Below are 18,975 nucleotides of genomic sequence, written 5' to 3' on the forward strand. Positions count from 1 at the left end.
GACAAGTTACTTTCTAAATAAACCCAATTAGTGTTTGTTTATTGATTTAGAAATCTGTGTCACTTCTTCACAGAACAGCAATGTGGGTATGCCTAAATGTAGCAAGAAAGCCAACAAATGAAAAAATTCTCCCAAACCCAAGACAAAGCAGGATTTGAAGAAAGGGCTTTTAGTCTCTTGCTACCAAAACTTACTAGTAATAATTTTTCTGACTCTATCAAATCATCAGTATTCCTTTGCCATGTTGTGAAGTGTATGCTTCCAGAAGTCACATCAGCTGGACAGCATCTGGCTGGCTGATGAACTCGGCAGGCAGCTGTACTTGCAGATTTGGAGTTACTTCTGGTTCTGTCATCAGAGGCCCTGTTGATGGGGTGTCTGGAGCCCATTGTCCGTGTGAATGTTTTGTGTTAGTTTTGTTTTGGGGTAGTGGTGTGTTCAAGTTAGTCACTGTTAGTTTTGGTTTGGGTTTCGTTTTGTTTGGTTTGGGGGGGTGTTTTTATTTTTTATTTTTATTCTTTTATCTTTAATTGATCAGAGCTTTTTCTTCTGCCGTGTGTGCTGGAGCTGGGCTCTGCATCCACATGAAGCATTCCCCAGGCCCTCAAAGGGCAGAGTTCCCTTTGTCCCAGCCCCTGCCTCTTCATCCCACACCTGTCCTGCACGCAGCTCATTCATAGCACTGGCGATGCTCTGAGAGTCTAGACGCATGTGCCCTGTGCTGGGGAGTTATCAGAGACATATGCTTCGTATAAGCACGTTGTTTGCTCTCCAAGCGGAGGAGCCCCTCAAGTAGCACGTGTGACTGTGCACAAAGGGTATCAGCCTATGCACAGAAATTTGTGCTGATCAGAGGAGGTGGCAGCAGGCTTATTTATTCTCTCTCAACTTGATTATTTCTCTCTTTTGTTTATGACAAATTAGCACTAGTTCATGTGTTGGACATGAAATGGAAAAAGAAAAAGAAAAAAAAGAAAACCAGCCCCAAGGCTTCTGTTTAAAAATGCAGGTTAGTCCTCTGCGGCTTTCAAAAACATTTCTGTAGCATGCTACTAATTAAGATAAGGTTATCATTTTAAGTTATACCAGGAATGCAATTAGAGTTCTTAGTAAGAACTATAGCAATCAATTTTGTACAAATTATTCAGACCTGGTAAGGTAGAATGCAGTTTTAATAGGACAAGAGAACACACTGTAGTTTTATTAAATATAATATAGATTAAAACTACAGCTGAATGCTGTACTGCTTTTCATTCAGCAGAAATCCTGTATACCTTTCTAAAATCTTTTCTTAGGTACGATTAATCCAAGCATATTTTTTTCTCTCCTTTTCCACGTACAGTTTCAATTGATTTTTGATCTTGTAGAAGAGCCCTTTAAATGTATACACTGTTAAAGCAAAAATGAATGTGGAGAAGTATTTGTTATGCTTACCAAATGATATGAATTTCACATGTACAAATGGGTATGAGTTAATGTCAGATGTCTATTTAGGATCTATATAGCTTGTAGATGTATTTATTTTCTGCAAGTACTGTAGACAAGTGACCAAATTCAGCCCCTATTTAAGTGAAGAAAGCAGAGTGGGCTGTCTTCCTATCAGGCCCCCTGTGCACCAAACAGGCAAGCATGTGCCAAACTTTGGCCAAACCTCAAAATAGAGGAGAAAAAACCCAGACCACGGTGTGTGTTAGTGGAAGAACTATACTTGCCCACTTTCACATTTGTTTATTCAGTAAGATATACCCATTTCTGAGAAATAGTGTGCACCATAGACATGCAAACTGTAGAAGTATGTTGTCGTGCAAGGGCTTCACAGTCTCATATGCATACAATGTGGTATTTTTATCTCTGTGTGGTGTCCTTCTGACTGTATTCCAAGCAGAGAATGCTTGGCCTTTAGATTTTTCCCTAACAGTCATCTTTAACATAATCACTTCTTGTTGTCTTGCTCTGGTTGCTTCTTTCCTTTGGAGTTGTGCAAACTTATATTCCTTGAGTTATCCTCATGTTTTGCAGATGACCTTTCATACATGCTTAAAAGTGGATGACATTAAACTACAGTTTATATTGAGTGTGTGTGTGGCCTTAATAATTTAAAAGTTGAAACATGAAAATAATGACTATTTTTCTTGTGATTAAAAACTCAGCAAATTCAAAAGAAAAGCTTTATCTAAAGGAAGCAAAATGTGAAATGTGGTTGAATGCACACTCCACCAACTTTAATTGTCCAATGTAAAAACTTGGTGATCAGTGAATAAAATAGTCTACAAGTATGTATTAAAAGAAAGTTATTTATAAAAATGCATTAGATTTCTAGGTTTACCTTTTTTCAAAGACACATAGAAAACGAAACCGTTTTAATTTCAGATGTCTTTTATAACAGAAAATTTTCCCTAGGATTTGTAACTTTTTCTCTTGAAATGCACACTACAAGTGTTTGGGTGAGAATTATATTCTTTTAGAGGGTGGGAAATGAAAGCCCCTAACTTCTTCCTCCAGTATTTTTACACCAGGCTGTCCATCTTAAAAGAGCAGTGTCTAACTTTTTGCTAAGATGTTCAGTATGTAGGCTAAGAGAAAATGTATTCAAATATCTGTTTTTATCCATGTCACTGTACTATGCTTCCCAGAGCCCTTGTTATCTACATTTTTTCATTATCTGGGCTGTACTTACCAGCCCCGCTGACCTTGAGGTAAGGGATTGCTGTACTGCATTTTATTAAGGGTGGCACAGATGGCACTTTTCTGTTTTGGGGCTGGTTTTCCATAACACTGTAATCCAGGGGAATAAAAATCGTTGTTTAATCAGGAATCTTGTTAAGATTGAAGGAATACTTCATGAAAAGACTGGTCATCATGTTTTTTGCAGTTAATTTGGTTATTAGTATGTGTTGTTGTTTAACCCCAGCCGTCAACTAAGAAGTTTTGTGTTGATTTAAGGATGGCAAAGGCAGTAGCTAACTTGAGTATGCTTTGTTGGAAAAGTACACCCATTAATAAGGTGCCTTTTTTATTTAGGTAATGTGGTGAAGATTGTTGGATTAAGGCGGCAAAGTATAGAAAAAACCCAACCCTGCTTTCATGAAGATCATCCTCTATAGTTAGAAAAACGTAATTTAGGACTTGCAGCAATTAGATAATTGCCATTAGTAATGTATAAAACAAAGGACACTCTACAGGCTTTTTATATTGTTCTCATTTCATTCTTACAGGAAGTTACTTTTATGATTGCTTTCAATCGAAGTTATGAATAGGATTAGGTTTTGGGATGTATGTTGTTCGGGATGTTCACCGCAGAGCAGAAGCCACCATTACACCTGCTCGGTGTAACCAGGCTGTCACAAGGACCCTGTGGCTGTTGGAAACCTTCTCACCTGTGCTACTGTTTATACAGATACTATATTACAGTCTACAAGGCTTGTTCAGGCTTATCAAGGCAAGGTTCATTAACACTGGTCACAGGCCTCATTATTGTGACTGTAAGCTTACAGGTGAAGTTTATTTTGTCATACACAGAATTAAAGAGAGTTTATGTTTACGGAAGGAATTCCTCTGTGCTAAATCTAGATGGTTGGCCTTCATTAGCAATAAAAAAGGTATGTGGACTGATAGCATAGGTGGATATCAGCTTTATTTGTTATTAAACTGACAGTAAAGGTTAGTTTGGTCAAAATGTCTTTTAACAATGTCTTACAAAATTTAACATTGTAAGTATTTAACAATATCAGTGGAGCACAGCCTGTTTGTTGGATCCAAATCTGTGGAATAGCAAGTTTTTCTCGTCTGGTTTAGAGTGGTGGGTTCTGTTTTCATATATCACAGTTTGCTGTAGTAATTTGGAAGGTTTTGTTCTGAGATGTTTTGAAATCCTAAAAAAAACAGGATGGGATGTTAATGATGACTAAAAGAAAATATTCCAAAGCTGAATCTAGTTATAGATATCAGAGCTAGGAAAAAAATCAACTTTGAAATGGCAATTGAGTGAAGAAGACATTTTCAAATGACTTCTTGATGTTGGATGTAAGACCAGGAAACATTCACTCTGTTGTCCATAATTATTTTTAGAGCTCCTCAAAGTTTTTCACAAGTTGTTTACAACTAAACATATCTGCAGTTCAGAAATTAATAATATGCATCTGAGGCTTTTACATTGCTCAGCCAGTATAACGTCTGCATTCTGGATGCTGTAGTCCTTGCTCAGAAAACGGTCTTTACCAGCAAAGACCAGTTAGGTATGTGCTTCTGTCATACTGAAGATTGTAGAATGTAAGCAAGTGTTTAGTACATGAGCTTAAATAGATCTAATTTTAGGGTTTTTGAATAAATTTGAGATGTTGCTTTTCTTCTTCAATTTGTTCTTCTGACTTTGTTTTCATTCCTGATGATACTCCATCTTCTAGCCTTCCTTCCTCTCTCCTGTTAACCTGAGGCTGTAGTGTTGTGGTGAATACTGCTTGGTTAGCACAGTAACAGTGGAGGTGGACTGCGGTTAAGAAGCATTTGTTAAAGTAATTGAAAGGTTAAGGTTTATAGTTCAAAAGAAATATGCACACTGCTACTTCCTATGGCACAAATAATGACCTACAGTACACCATTTATAATATTACATACACAGGTAAGTTAGAAGAACTTTTATAAGATTTCGGACACAAACATGAAGAAACACCAGCAGTAAAACCGTCCCTCAGTAATGTGCACATTTGTATATGACCATTCGCTCTCTGCATGCCTGATCATACATACTTTCTTTTCCTAGAAGTTCCCATCTCTTCCCCTGAGCAGGATGGATATAGCAAATTGTTGTACATTTGCCTTTTTTAGTCTTTCTGTTTACTGTGCTCTGAGATCTCTGTTCCAAAGAGAGGTGTTTTTTGTCATCAGTTAATGTATGCATTATCTTACTGATCCACAAAATTATTAATCTTTGTCATATCCCCATGACATGAAAGGCTGAAATTATCCTTGTTTTACAGACATAAAACTGACGTATAGATGCGGTAGTGCAGAGTCTTACCAGTTTAGGGTATTCGATTTGGGGTGTTCTTTGTTGTACTATCAGAAGAAAACTTCTACTGTCTTCAGCTGTGGTTGTAAATACCTTGGGGGCTGGAGACGAAAATGCATGTACAGAACTTTTTTATAGTTAAGTAATGTTACAAGTCTCATGCAAGGGCAGAAGGGGGTGAATTCTGTTCACTAAAATAATATTCATCCTTCCAAAAGAGGTTTAGGTGTAAAAAAAAAAACAAAAAACCAAGCAAACAAAAAAAGCTATAACATTGGCAAATTTGGGTTCATATCTGAGAAGCAGCAAAAGTAACACCATCATGAACAAGATATATGCTTGCAAAATTCTGGCTCTTGGAATTGCAGATGCTTTACAAAGAACATGTCAAAATAAATATTGTTTGGGAAGAAGGACTGTTAGAAATATCTAATACTATTTTACTGTAAGTTTACAAATTGAGACAAAATAAAACCAAGCACAGGCAGGACTGAGGTTTGACAAAGCACGAATTAAAAAGTGAGCAGGAGGCAATGTTAATAATAAGTGATGCTATTGGCTCTTCTCCCTACTTGTTCACTCAGCATTTCAGCCAGATACGTACACTTATATATGTGTATATATATATTAAAAATATGTGTAAGGCTATATAAAAATATATATGTAAGTATATATAGTTATATGGATACATGTATAATAAAAAAGTATGCAAGGTTGTATTTGCACGTGTTCATTGTGCTGCCCAAACTCCTGTGTGATAAGAACATCAAACAGGGTTTGAATGTGTGATTATTCTCACTTCTGCGTTGTGCCTTTGGCTTCTGGAAGCAGTCCGTAGCTCTTGCAGTTTGGTCCTTGACCTTCTATCACTTTTGGAGACATGCCATGAAATCTTTGTTTACAGTAACAAGCATGGAAAAACCGACTTCCTGACAGTAATGTTGAAGTCTAAGTTGAAACCACTCACAGGTGAAAAAACATAGTTCTTCCACTTTGAACTTGTAATGTGTTTGATGTAAAATACCCGTCTAAAACTGGGCAGCCAACAAAAGGAAACCAGTCCTTTGCCCAAGACCAGCTATTAGCTGCTTTGTCAGCAGTTTCAGTAAGGAGTTGGTCGTAATGTGTTCCTGAATGGTTTTCGTTGCGTACAGTATAATTTAAAAAAACTCAAACTATCAGTTATTTAATTTTTATGTAGGCATGATATTAATTGGCTGAGCAGTTCAGGACCCTTCATAGGCTTCTAGCTATTGCATGTGCAGCTCTCACGTAATTTCTTCATCAGACAGTTTTCTCACAGGCTGGTAGAACACGTTAGGATTTGTTGATTGATTTGTATGAAGAACTGATATATTGCACAATTTCCTTGTTTTCTGGCATTTGCATCACTTTTCCTAGTGTTCTGTGTTCACCAACCCGTACTAATGACTGTAAGACTTTTTAAGGAAATCGGGGTATTTACATAAGGAATTTCTGTGTTCATTCTAGATTGTCTTATTAAAGTGCAGGTTTACTAAACAAAGCAACTTTTGAGTTTGGGAGTCAAAATCAAAGTCATGATGCAAATTGAATGCAAATCTAATGGAAGATTTGTGGCCCAGATCAGTGGTCATGATTTTGGTGATGTAACTTAGGTGATGTGTTTTGTAGCAATCAACTATTCCATAATTATGTTAAAAGAATGTCATCTTACACTTTCAGGAATTTTGAAGACAATGATAAGAAGAGTGGAAGAGTGGGCTAATGAAGCATCGCTATGTTCCTGCAAGTTGTGTGTTCAAGTGGTATGTGTTTTAACGCACTCTTCCAAATCCTCTGCACAAATTTTATTTGCTTTTTACATCATTACAATAATTACAGTACTCTACATTAACTTATGGCCTGACCCCCTTTGCACTGGCATATACGTCATGTCAGTTGTTTTTGAACCATGAGCAGAGTTTGGCCCTGAGGGCTAACTTAACTGGAGGAAACAGTTTTTAGTAAGTGAGAATAATAATGGGAATATTAACCTTAGGAAGCTTGCACAAATGCAGAGAAACTTGTGTATTTTTTCAGTGTTGATTATCATTTAGTTGCATTTACACTGATGTATCATGTTCTGCTCTGTTGAATTCCCATACTTCTGCCTCCCTCCAGGACTGCTTCTGAAGTCTTCTTTCTCACACAAACAGTTTGTAGGAATCCATCAGCACAGGACTTAAGATATGTAGACTCAGACCTCTAAAGTGCATAGGCGTTTTCTAGCATGCAATGATCAAACATGGGTAAATACTGAGAAACTGTCACTCAAATTTTAAACATAGTATTTGTACTCACACTGGAAACAGAATCTCAAATATTATGATTAAAGAGCTGAGAAATACAAATGTATGTGGTCAGTGCTATCATCTGGAATAGCTGAAAATTTGGGAGGCTAATTGCAATAAACTGTCCATCATGCATCCATAGACCCTAGAATTAAAGTGGCAAATTTTTCAAAGACTAGTATTGAATAATCAGTGGATTCAAATAAATTGATCTTGTTCCAGATGACTGCAAGAAAGAAGCACAGAACTGTGCTTCACCAGTTTCTTGTGACAAAGGCCTTTGTGCTGAAGATGCAAAAGCAGCATTTCCCTATTTTTTTTTTACATGCTTTCACTAAGATGGTCTAGACATACTCTATTGAAAACTACCAAAAGGTGGAGTTGTGGCTGTTTTTTAATCAGATGGACAACCAAAGCATACCTTTTGTATGCGACAGAGTTAGATCTTCATTCCAGGTGCCATACAATGTAGCAATATCAGGAGATGGCTTTGAAGAAACCCGTAAGTACCAAGCAGCTTAGCTGTTGTCACACAAAACTCCTTACAGGGTATTTTACCTTGATGAAGAGCTCTGTATGCTGAAGAGAAACTGCTTCTGGGGCTTTAACTCTCAGATAAAGTTGACCTGAGCGTCTCTAAACTATGGCAGTGTGTGTCTAGGCATACCTTGTGGTCACTAAACATCTACTGGTATTTTGTGCGAAGCGTAAGGCACTTCATGCATTGGCCAGTAGCCAGCCTGGCTCAGTACTTAGACCCATGCGCAGCTCTGTGGTTTTTGTTCACTGACATATGTTTGTTTTGGTTTGAGTCCATAAGGTTTGCACGCTTGAGCTTCTCTTTGAGGTTTCAAGTTCAGTGAAACATCGAGTTTTGCCTGGCTTTTGGGTTGAAATCTCAAGCCTAATGATAATGCTTTCTCTATTTGCAGACTACAAAGGGAAAGGTCATTGAAAAACAAACCCCAAAGGCTGATACTGGCTGAAAATCATCAAGCATTCAAATAGAACATTCCCTGCAGAATTTTGCAATTGCATGTTTCTACCAGAATTAGCAACTATGCATTTTTCTGATATGTACAGGTGCATTAGTGGCATTCTGCTTCAGTTGAACTACAGCATTTCTCCAAGTTTCTGCTGGTTTTCTGTTCCTGCTTCCTGGGTGGCACTGTTTAGCACTATGCAAGTGTGTCAGGTTTTGGCTGTCATAAGCAAAAAGCTAAATTCGTGTTAAACCATTGGCCAGAAACTTGTTTGGTTTAAGTTCTGTTACTTCTGACCAGCCCCTGCAGTGCCCATGCTATGCTTAGCCAACTGCTTCTGCTTCCTATGACTTTAGGAAGTAAGACCCAAAAGGGACTTTCCCCAAAAGGAAAAGCTGGCGTGCTAAAGGTTGAGTAGCTTTCCTCTTTTGAGTCCTAATTCTTGTCTGGGGTTGAAAAGATTTAAGTCTTGTTCTCTGTAACAGTGCAACTTTCTCACAGCTGGGATCCAAAGTTTCATTTTCAGTGATGTTTGATGAATTTTAGACTCATAGAGATCCTCTTGCAGTACAGTTGCAATGGAATACTGTACCAAGCAGATAATTAGCCATATGAAGAAGTGTACTGCATCTGGTTAAAAAGCACCTGAAAATCACTCCACAGAAATTCAGTAGCATTTAAGCAGTCATGAATTCTGCTTAGTTTGGGCTCTCTGTATATTGCTCTAATTCTTCCTGTTGATCTAGAGTCTACTCTGCTGCTGAATCTTTTACTCCAAAGCCTGTTCCCTGTGGAGAGTTACATCAAATCCAAGGTAGTTAGTGTGTTCCTAAGGTAGCATGAAGCTGCACTAATACGGAGCAGGATTTATGATCAAATGTTTGAGAACAGATCATCAAATGCCAGCACTAAAACGGTGTTGGGAAAATTTCTATTCATAAGCTGTCAAGGCAACATCCAAAATAAGCCCAGTCCCTTCCACATCTTCCAGTCCAAAAGCTTTCATGTGAACTCAGGCAGAAATTATGCCAACCAGAAACTCATACCTGTACCCTCAGCTGTTCTGTTTGGACAACTTTCTACTTCTCCATTCACTGTAAGGAGAGGGAGAAAATGTGCTATGGAGTTCAGCTGAGAGAGTCATTTTAGACAGGTAATTTTAGAGTGTGCAAATGAATTACTTTGAGAGTTAACAGTATCTAACAGGGCAAAGTACCTATGTTAGAGATTTGGAGAGGGAAGAAAGAGTTAGTTACCCATACTCTTATCAAAGAATTCAGTGGAGAGGTTATTTCTAGGAATCTCAGTGTAAGAATTTGATTTTTAAGCTCTGTGTCCATAGGGCTCTTTCACAAGGAGCTTTTCTTCATCTAAGTATTTTACATTACTGAAGAGATGATGACTGGTCTTTCTCTTTGTAATTCTTGTCTCTTTCCCTCCCTCCCCCATCATTTGCATCTAACATGGCTCTGTTTCTGGGTCATACTTGAAGGTACATACTTTGTGTACCTTCATAGGAGGATTTTAACAAGCTTCTGGAAACATTTATAAATACTGTAGGGTTCCTTTTTCAGGTCTGTTTGAAAAACATGTCCTATATTGCGTACTTTGAATAAACCAGCATCCTCCAGCTCCATGTTGGTTCAGTCCTAATTCTGGCTTCTGAGAGTAACTGAGGTTTCACATGTATTTGCTCTTTGGTTTTTCTCCTGTTTCTCATGGGTAACACATGGTAGAACATTGCAATTGTTATCAGGGTGTTCACTGGGGTTTTAGTGGTTTGGTTAATAGTTGAACTGGAATCATCTAAATATCAAAATGATCATCAGATGGTGGCAATTTGGAGGTGCGTAAATGAGTACAAGAAGTCTCTTCATTCCTTGACTTCTTCACTTCGTTTTTAGTGTTAGATCTAGGAAAGCACATGCAATTCAATATTTTTCATTAGCAGTGCAGTGAAGGCTGTGTATGAAAGAAACACACAGGTTATGGAAACTCTATCTGGGAGTTTTCAGGACGAAGTTGCAGCTGACCTGATACAATGGTGATGATAGCCAGAGGGTTCACCAAGTGACCTCCAGAGGACCCTTCCAACCAACATATAGAATCATAGAATGGTTTGGGTTGGAAGGGACCTTAAAGATCATCTAGTTTCAAGTACCCTACAGAAAAAGGAACCCTACAGTATTTATAAATGTTTCCAGAAGCTTGTTAAAATCCTCCTATGAAGGTACACAAAGTATGTACCTTCAAGTATGACCCAGAAACAGGCAGGGCCATCTTCCACTAGACCAGCCTATTCAAAGCCCCATCCAACCTGTCCTTCAATACTTCCAGTGCTGGTGCGTCCACAGATCTGTGACTCTACATCAGAACAGATAAAAGAGCTATGGGTATCAAGTGGGAAAGATCATCAGCTCACAGAGTCAAGAATTCCTGCAGCTCAGTCTTAGAAACTAATGAGAACGGACAAGAAGCCGCTCTGAGCCATGCTATTGTGGTTGTTATAAGTTAAGAACAATGAGACTGGTGAGCAGGACAGCTCCTCTTACCTTGTAATCCAAAGTCCTGAAGATACTTATTTTGCTGCACTGAGTCCCCGCCTCAGTAATGTTTATCCTTTGGACTGAGAAAAAGTCATCCATAGCCTTGATTCTCCACATTAGCTGACACTGCATCTGAAAACACAGTACTATATGCATTAGCTACAGTCTGAGTTTGGGTGTACCAATATAATTTTCCAGCAAAGACTTGCCAGTGCTGAAATTGTAAATCCCACACGTGAAAATGCCCTCAGATGACTGCAGTAATCTTGTGATTTTTGTACATGCAATCCTGTGGCTCTCCTGAACACTAACTGCATGCTGAGGGTGAATGCTACAACTGGATTTTACATGGAATTTAGGCAACTCCTAGGTGCAGCCCATTGCAAAACCTCTTTCTGATAGGAGCCAATGAGAACAAGCTACAACAGCCTTGTGCAAAATTTTGCAATCTGCTATTGCGTGAACAGTTGGGGAGGTTGAAATCGGCATGAAAGAGCGCTTGGGTTCTGCTCTGATTACGCTTCCCCGTGTGCGTGCTAGACATCTCTCTCCTGGGGAATTCTGTGCTCGATCTCCATCATATAACTTTGGAGCTTGCAATGGGATCCTGTGCAAAGCAGCTGTGTGGATTCACGGCAGCTATCTTCTTACATTTCCCTGACACCGTGTACAGTGCAATGAACCAGGGAGCGCAGCACTGAGAGGTGGTGCCCGGCTTTGCAAACAAAGGGGATGGAGGACTCTGTGCCACCTGCTTTGTCACTTGAACAAATATTAGGCATAAAACAAGCTACAAACCGCTGTTTGTTGGATGATAACTTTATGCAGCAGCAGTTCCATCGATCATCAAGGTCAGCTTTTCTGCTTTTGTCTCTCAAGCGAGCCAGTCCCTCGGTTCCATGCTCCTATAGGCAAGATGGTAAAAGAGCCAAGGATGTTAACTGCTTGGTGCCCTGATTATGAACAGCGTTGCGGAGCTGCACGCCCTTATTCGGGGACTGCCAGGGATGTCCAGATGTTTCTGCGTTAAAAAATGGGGCACAACACCTCTGCAGGAATTGGCAGACAAGAGTTTGCTTCTTGATTTGGATTGAAAGCTTCTGAGTCAGCAATGTCAGGAAAACATTGCCACCATCTGCAAACCAGAGACCCGTGTCATGTCCATATGTGAGGAAAAAAGCCGCCTTCTTGTTTTTTCCTGATTATTTATGGGGCAGTGTGTTTACTAAAATTACCAGTTATGAAGACAGTGAATACCCCTCTGTTTCCTGTTGTAGTCGCTCATGAGTATGGGCCTGAGTAGGAAAAGGAGTGGTCGTGGTAAATAGCTTATTAGGCTCAAATAAATTATTCAGAACACAGATTTAGATACAGGTTGCAGGGAACGATAACAGAGTTGGTTTTCTGAGCCTGTTCATGTTATGAAGACATGGAGTATGCTTTTCAGGAATTCACTTAAGTGGAATCAGCTTTGAATAACGTAGCCTGGAAGTAATATTGCTGCCATCCAGCTAGTGTCTGTGGAACAGCATTCTCCTGCCTCCTGAAGCCTTGGTGTTGAAGATGGATAGATAGGGAGATATTTATTTTTTGGTCTTTTTTTTCTTTCCCAGACCCCCCTCCCCCCTTTTTTTTTTTTTACGGGAAATTCTTTCTAACCACTAGAGAGGGGTATGTTTTTGTCAAGATTTTTTTTTCCCCTGAGTGAAACAGTGGACCACATCAGCATCCGATTTGGGAGCGTCATGTGGTTTCTCATGTGATGCTGGTCTCACTGCGCTTTGGAGAGTGAGCCTTTGTGACTCCGCACTCTTGGACAGTAGCATCCAGCATCACAGGAGACTTTGGGGAGGGAGAGGAAAAGACACCTCCCAGAAACCCCCAAAAGCCCAGAAAAATAAAGTTACAATAATTTATTATAGTTATTGTTTCTTCTTAACTGTTCTGGCTTTTATTTTTAATTCTGGGTCTTCCCTTTTTTTCCGTTCCTGCAGGCATAAAGCTATACTGTTCAGAAGAAGCGAGATTGTCTTTCCCTACAGCTACGATGCTGCACTGATCTCAACACAGCCTGCTTTTCCCTCCATTTACCTGGGCGGCTGCTGCTGTTTCTGCTGCTGCTGGGGCTGCTGCAGCCTCGCTGCCTGCGCTTCACCCTGGCTTGTCTGGCTCAAAACTCACTCGTCTGCACATTGCTAAGAAGAGCGATGGAGCTGCGTTTTTTCTGTTGGTTCTCGAAGCAAAGGGTTGCAATATGTGATGACTTCGGGATTTTCTTTGGGGGGGATATGAAGGGAGGAGAAAGAAGGGGTGTTATTCTAGGTTGGGGTGGGTGAAAGCTTAAAGAAATACTATGTAAGGTAATCCAGTGCTCGACAAGGGCATCAGCAGCAAGAATCAAGCCTCTGCTGCTCCAGAGGATTAACATGGGGAAGCCACAGTGCTGCAGTCGGGTTTCACCTCAGCGTTGTGCTGGAGATGGATAAATAAGGTATCGGTTGTGCCTGCCTGTTAAGGCAAAGCCATGGGAGAAGGAGAGAGCGAGCGAATGCAAATGCAGAGGAAGAAGAAATGCTACATGCCGTTTGTCTGATTCTGTGCATTCTTATTGCAGAGAGGATGGCTCGATTAACAAAGCAATGTATGGATGGAGGGGACTGTATATTGTAGCTCGAACACTCCTGATGCTCTCAGGGGGGGAACTGATGAGCTAGGTGGTTTCAGTGATATCCCCAGAGAAAACAGCAGCCACGCACTCTGTGTGTATATATATGTATGTAAGTGCTTTTGTGTGTTTGCGAGCATGCATAGACATGAAAGAAAGACATTTCTGACCAATTTACAGAGGAAGTTTGTCACTTCGCTAGGTCAGACTTGATTGCAGCTTGTATTTTCAGCTATAGCTCTACACCCATTTCCTGACTGAGGTGGCACTTTGTGAAAACAGATGGTAGGCAGAATTCTTTTAAGAAACGTGAAAGCAGATCCTTTCCGCTTAACACCTAGAAGCACTGAATCTTCTGCACTGTGCTGTGAGAAACTGTGGGGTTTCGTTTCTCCATCTTAAAATCTTTATAAACACAGCTGTATCCAGTATGGTGAAAAATTCTATACTGTAAATAGAAATGTGATCAATCTAATCAAAATAAATGCATCCCAGATGACTTCTAGACCAGCTGGCTGCCACAGTCATCAGATGGCTAAATGCTCAACTGAGCTTTTATATTCAGTGTTATATCTTTTTCTTTTTTTCCTTTTTAGAATTTTAAAATCAGCTTTTAATTAAAAAGAATTCTTCATCTATTGAGAAAAGGCAATACTTGTATTTGACAATAGATTTTTCTGAAATGTTACCTGGGTGTATTTTTTTATTGCCGAATGTGCATGGAGGAGACCATATGTTTAGAGCAGGTAGATTTGTCACAGTACAGGCATGTTTAGGTTGATAGGCAGCTCTTCTTGGCCATGTCTGAACAATGCAGAAATGGGGAAAACAAGTGCTGCACTCAGCTAGTGGGGCTTGGCATGGCTTCTAGCAGCTGCCTATCGAGAAGGAGGTTGTGTGGTTCTTTTTTCCTTTTTTCCTTTTATACAAATCCATAGACCATAATGTCATCCTAAAATGTGTATGAGGGGATTTCCCAATAGTCATGGTGAGCTACCCTGCAAGACGCCTGTCTGGCCCTTCCACTATTTGTTACCCAGTCTACAAAGGCAGCCCTGTGTGTTGGATTATATTTAGCCAGCTGTTGGATAACATTCTTGTGCTGGGGGCAAAGGAGTCTTATTACTTTCAAACTGTAGTTTTCTGTTTGCTTAAAGAAAAATAACCTTGGCAATACAGCAGGCTCTGGAAAGGACTTTATGCCACTCCTATACTTTTCTGAAACTGTCGTGTGCTTCTAACTCAGGCAGTTTAAAGCAAGCAAGGAGGAGGAAGAGAGAGACTTAACTCACAGCTTCAAAGCTGCAGAGACAAGCAAAATGTCAGCAGCTTGTAATTAGGAGTCCACGGTTACGTCAGTGACTGTATCGCTCCAAGAATAGCTATGTGATGTGTGCCACAAAGCAAAGGAAGACAGTCATAACCTGGTTACTGAGCTGGGTTCAAACAAGAAAGAGCAAAATGGATTAATGAATCTGCTGTGTTCCTAAATCAGATGTGAATGGATTTACATGTACAAGGCTTGCTGAATTCTGCAGCAGTGAAGACTGAATTATCGGTTTGTCAGAGGGCATGTGTTCACCGAGTGCAAGTGTGAATCCTTCAGAAAAGAATGCAGATGAACCATCTTTCCTAGAAAATGCCTTTTGCAGCTCCGTCCTGTACGGGCAGCTGCGTGTCACGGCGGCATGCTCTGAAGGGAGACATTAACGAGCCGCATGGAGGTGTTTGTAAGCAAGGGTGTAATTAAACACAAAGCAAGCACACCAAAATTCTGTTCTTGCATTATGGATTCGATACTGAAATACCACCTCAGAGAAGGCTGGCTGGGGTCTGGTGTGGTTTATGTTAAGGCTTCTCTGGTGAAGAGAGGAGGGGGAGGGAAAGGGCATCGCACAGCATCTCACAGCCCAGTCGAAGTCCCCAGGGCTGCAGCTGTGCGCGCTTAAAGGCGCCGGTCCACACCCTGCCAGGAGCTTTCTGACCTTCACAATTATTTTTAGGTCTGTGCAGGCAACTCAGCAGCATTGAAGTAGTGAGATTGCAGGGGGTGCTTAATCTGCTCTGACTGGCCTTTCTACATGTTGTGGCTGGCAGATGTTTATAGGGCTTTCATCAGTACCCCTTTGCAGTATTCTACGTGCACGCCTGCCAGTGTTAGTGCCACCCAGCTGCTAGAAGCCTGGTGTGGTTCCCTGCTCCCAGCAGAAGCCAGTTGCAGTTCAGCTCTGTTTATGTCACTCTTTAATTTAGCAGGATAGGTAGATCGCATTATGCAAACAGTGGGGTGGGGTTTTTGTTGGGTTGGGTTTTTTTTGGACTGTGGACACAGATTTGTAGGAGGAGATGACTGTGTATATTAAACCAATAGCTTTTTGAATTGTGTGTAGTATAATTTAAATATACTTACTTTAATTAATAGAAGGTTACAAAAGCTGGTATTGTCTGGGGCTGTTTAATTTACATCTTAGGTTTAGTCAACGAGCATAACCTGCCTGATCAGAATAGTGTATTCTACACAGCCAACAGGGTGGAAGACATTATTTTGTTTGTGTTGGTTCAAACAGCTGGTCATTAATGCAGGCTCCATCTCCAGAGTGAAGTGCTAGTGGACATGAATGGCTGCCTGATTAATGCTGCCCCTCGACAGGTCCTTCATCCAGCAGCGATGCTCACAGCAGAATAATGCAGTGTGATTTGATTGCGCTCTAACAGGGTAGTATGTCATTGTGTCACTGAGCAATTGAGGTTATTATGGGGCAGGGCAGACAGACGGGACAGTGGGGTTACTAGACCGTGGCATTTTTAGAAATGCAGGCCTGACCTACTTAGAGTTATTCTTGCTGGCTGGCAGCTGCCTGGTGCAGGGCTCCCCCTGATAGGCTGCGGCTGTTGCTAGGGGGAATTAGCATGAATTTTTCCACATACAGACTCAGTGATTGAATGATAAAAGCTGACTGGAATTAAAGAGATTCGGTTCAGTATTATGCAGATTTATCTCCCTCATTATTTTTTTTTTTTCCCTCAAATGTATAAAAAGGAGCAGAAGACTGTTTCTATTTATTTTTGACTTTTTTTTTTTTTTTTTTTTTCCCAGGGGAGGGCAGAAGTATTATGAATTTTTGATCATCGCTTACTATTTAAGCCATTGAAATGATATGACAGTGGGCATGCATCTTTAATGTATGGGAGATTCAAATGCCGTCTCTTTGGAAGGGAATGAAATGAAAATATTTCGTGTTCTGGTCAGACTGCCACCTCTTTCTATTTGAAGCCATGTCAGATTCGCTTGTCTGGAAAGGCGAAACATATACCAGGTTTTATTGCATAACATTACTCTTGGTTATTTTTAGCTATCTGTACTTCACAAAATTAGTCCTATGTTTATGTTGGTGGATGAAATTAATCCCCGGACTATGTCTCCTATATGCCGAGACAGGCGCCTCGGGTATGCTGCAGTGTTGTGTGTCATGTCCATCTGAAACGGTGTTTACATATTACAGATGTATCAGCACTGTATACATAGCAGAGAACCAATGCCTGGCCTGTAATTAGATTGATTGGAGAATCTCTTCTGGATTTTGAAGTCTTTTTCAGACTTTGGTTTGAAGTTGGATTCTGTAGATGGCCCTTTGTTATTTGCCTACATCTGGCTAAAATAGTGTTACCTTTCTAGAGAACTCTGCTCCCTAAGGAAGCAAATAAAAACAATACTCAGTGAAGAATCCTTTGATGTAATTATGAATATTTCCTTTGTTATGATGGGTAATTATAGAAGATCTTTGTTTAAACCATAATTCCCCCCTGTGTGATCCTTTACCATGCAGAGAAGTTACAATTTAGTGCTGATAATTTAAAACTACTTTTTCATGACAAAACATCATGATGACCCATGCAAAGAACTGGGAATTTTCAAAGTAAGAGGCAGTTGGGGATGGGAGGGAGAGGGACCCAAATGTATTCAGAATTGCAGAATAAAAAAAACATGGCTTGGTGTGTCTGAAATGGTTTCATTTGAAATAGTTGGATGAATGAGAGATAACTTTTAGAGGGATGTGAGCAGCCTGCACATCTGTCTGGACAACCAGCAGCCTCCCTGGATGCAGAACTTCCCTGTTTTGGTCCCTGGAGTTTCTTGGGAAGGTATGAAGAGGAAGCAACTGGAAATGGACACATGCTTTCGAATGCATTTTGTGACCGAGACAAAGCAGTCAGTTCCTAGAGATTCGAATTTCTTATGTCTCTTTCCTAGCTTTGATTCCATTACTGAACTCACACCACTTCTTTGTCTGCTCCTTCCTGATGGTCCCATGGGGGGACAGTTTTTTAGAAAAGCAAAAGTGAAGAGAGGCTCTATTTGATGCCCAGTAATTTTGTTCTTCTTTGCTGGCCCTAGAGGTTACTCCAGAAAACGAAACAGCAGCTTTGCTCCTGCTTTCCTCCACAGTATTTTTTAGATCCAAGCCTGATCTCTTGATCAGCTTTCCTATGGGATGCTGCCAGTGGCTGTGGCTTCCCACCTGGACTGTGGCACTATTCAGCTTATACCAGTGCCTTCTCAGTAGCTCCTACACAGGTGGGCAGCCTTTTTGCTAAAAGAAAAGAAGGACTGGCATGGAAGTCAGTTCCTGTTGGAGAAAATGCCAATTTTGCTTTCAGGATGGTAAGCAACAGCTAGTCTTTTTGAGTAATTGTCTGTTGAAGTTCTTGCCCTCGTTGGTTGTAGCCAGTTGTGGTTACATCCAGCTCACCTGGGATATTAGCGAACTTGGACTTCAGCAAATCAAAATGAGTGTGCAATATTATATGAATTTCAGCAGAAACTTATTTTCTAGAAAAATAGTGTCATCTTTTGGTGTGCTGTCTTATTTTGGTATATTCCCTTAAGAAAGATAGAGTTCGAAAAAAGCAACAAACAATATGAAGCATATACTCTGTGGAAAAGAGCAGCATCCTTGATGTTTGTTTGGGACTTCAACAAAGTGAATGTTTGTAACAAACATCAAATCAGACAGTTTAATAAACCATCAAGTGACATATTAAATATGAAAAAAATTCAGTGTACCAGAAATTGTATTCAAAATTAGGTTACTTTTCTCAAAGTCTCTGTAATGGGAATTATTCCAAATAAACTAATGTGGATAATCTGATCATAACGCTTTGGGTAATTAGAAGTAGCAGAAATATGGAGTTAAGGAATCAATCAAAATATGAGTTCTCTGTGTATGTAAAGCGTAAGAAACAGGATGCCAGAGGAGTTCGAAAAATGTGTTGAAAATATTGTCAGTTGTGCACATTCCTTTGAAAAAACATGTTAATCATTTTCTGATGATCTCCTCTGAGGTTTCTATTGTTGCAACAACTTACACCTCCTGCCTTGAAGTTGCTTACCTACAAAAGATTGTGTTGTATTGTTCAACATTCTTGTACCATGACCTGTCCTGTGAGCTATGAAAGATCA

The 18,975-nt window shown here is 40.1% G+C and overlaps 1 long non-coding RNA gene across 3 annotated transcripts in view; it reads left to right on the forward strand.

The window, feature by feature from the left end:
* The window catches only part of LOC115609618, a 254,133-nt gene extending 235,469 nt beyond the window's left edge, over window positions 1-18,664 (forward strand). For all 3 annotated transcript variants that reach the window (XR_003991925.1, XR_003991924.1, XR_003991927.1), the window contains 2 exons: window positions 6,713-6,795; window positions 12,844-18,664. This is a non-coding gene — a long non-coding RNA (uncharacterized LOC115609618). The remainder of the gene's footprint in view (window positions 1-6,712; window positions 6,796-12,843) is intronic.
* Window positions 18,665-18,975: the final 311 nt, after the last annotated feature.

The sequence above is a fragment of the Strigops habroptila genome, chromosome 1, assembly GCF_004027225.2.
Source record: "Strigops habroptila isolate Jane chromosome 1, bStrHab1.2.pri, whole genome shotgun sequence".
NCBI classification, from domain to species: domain Eukaryota; kingdom Metazoa; phylum Chordata; class Aves; order Psittaciformes; family Psittacidae; genus Strigops; species Strigops habroptila.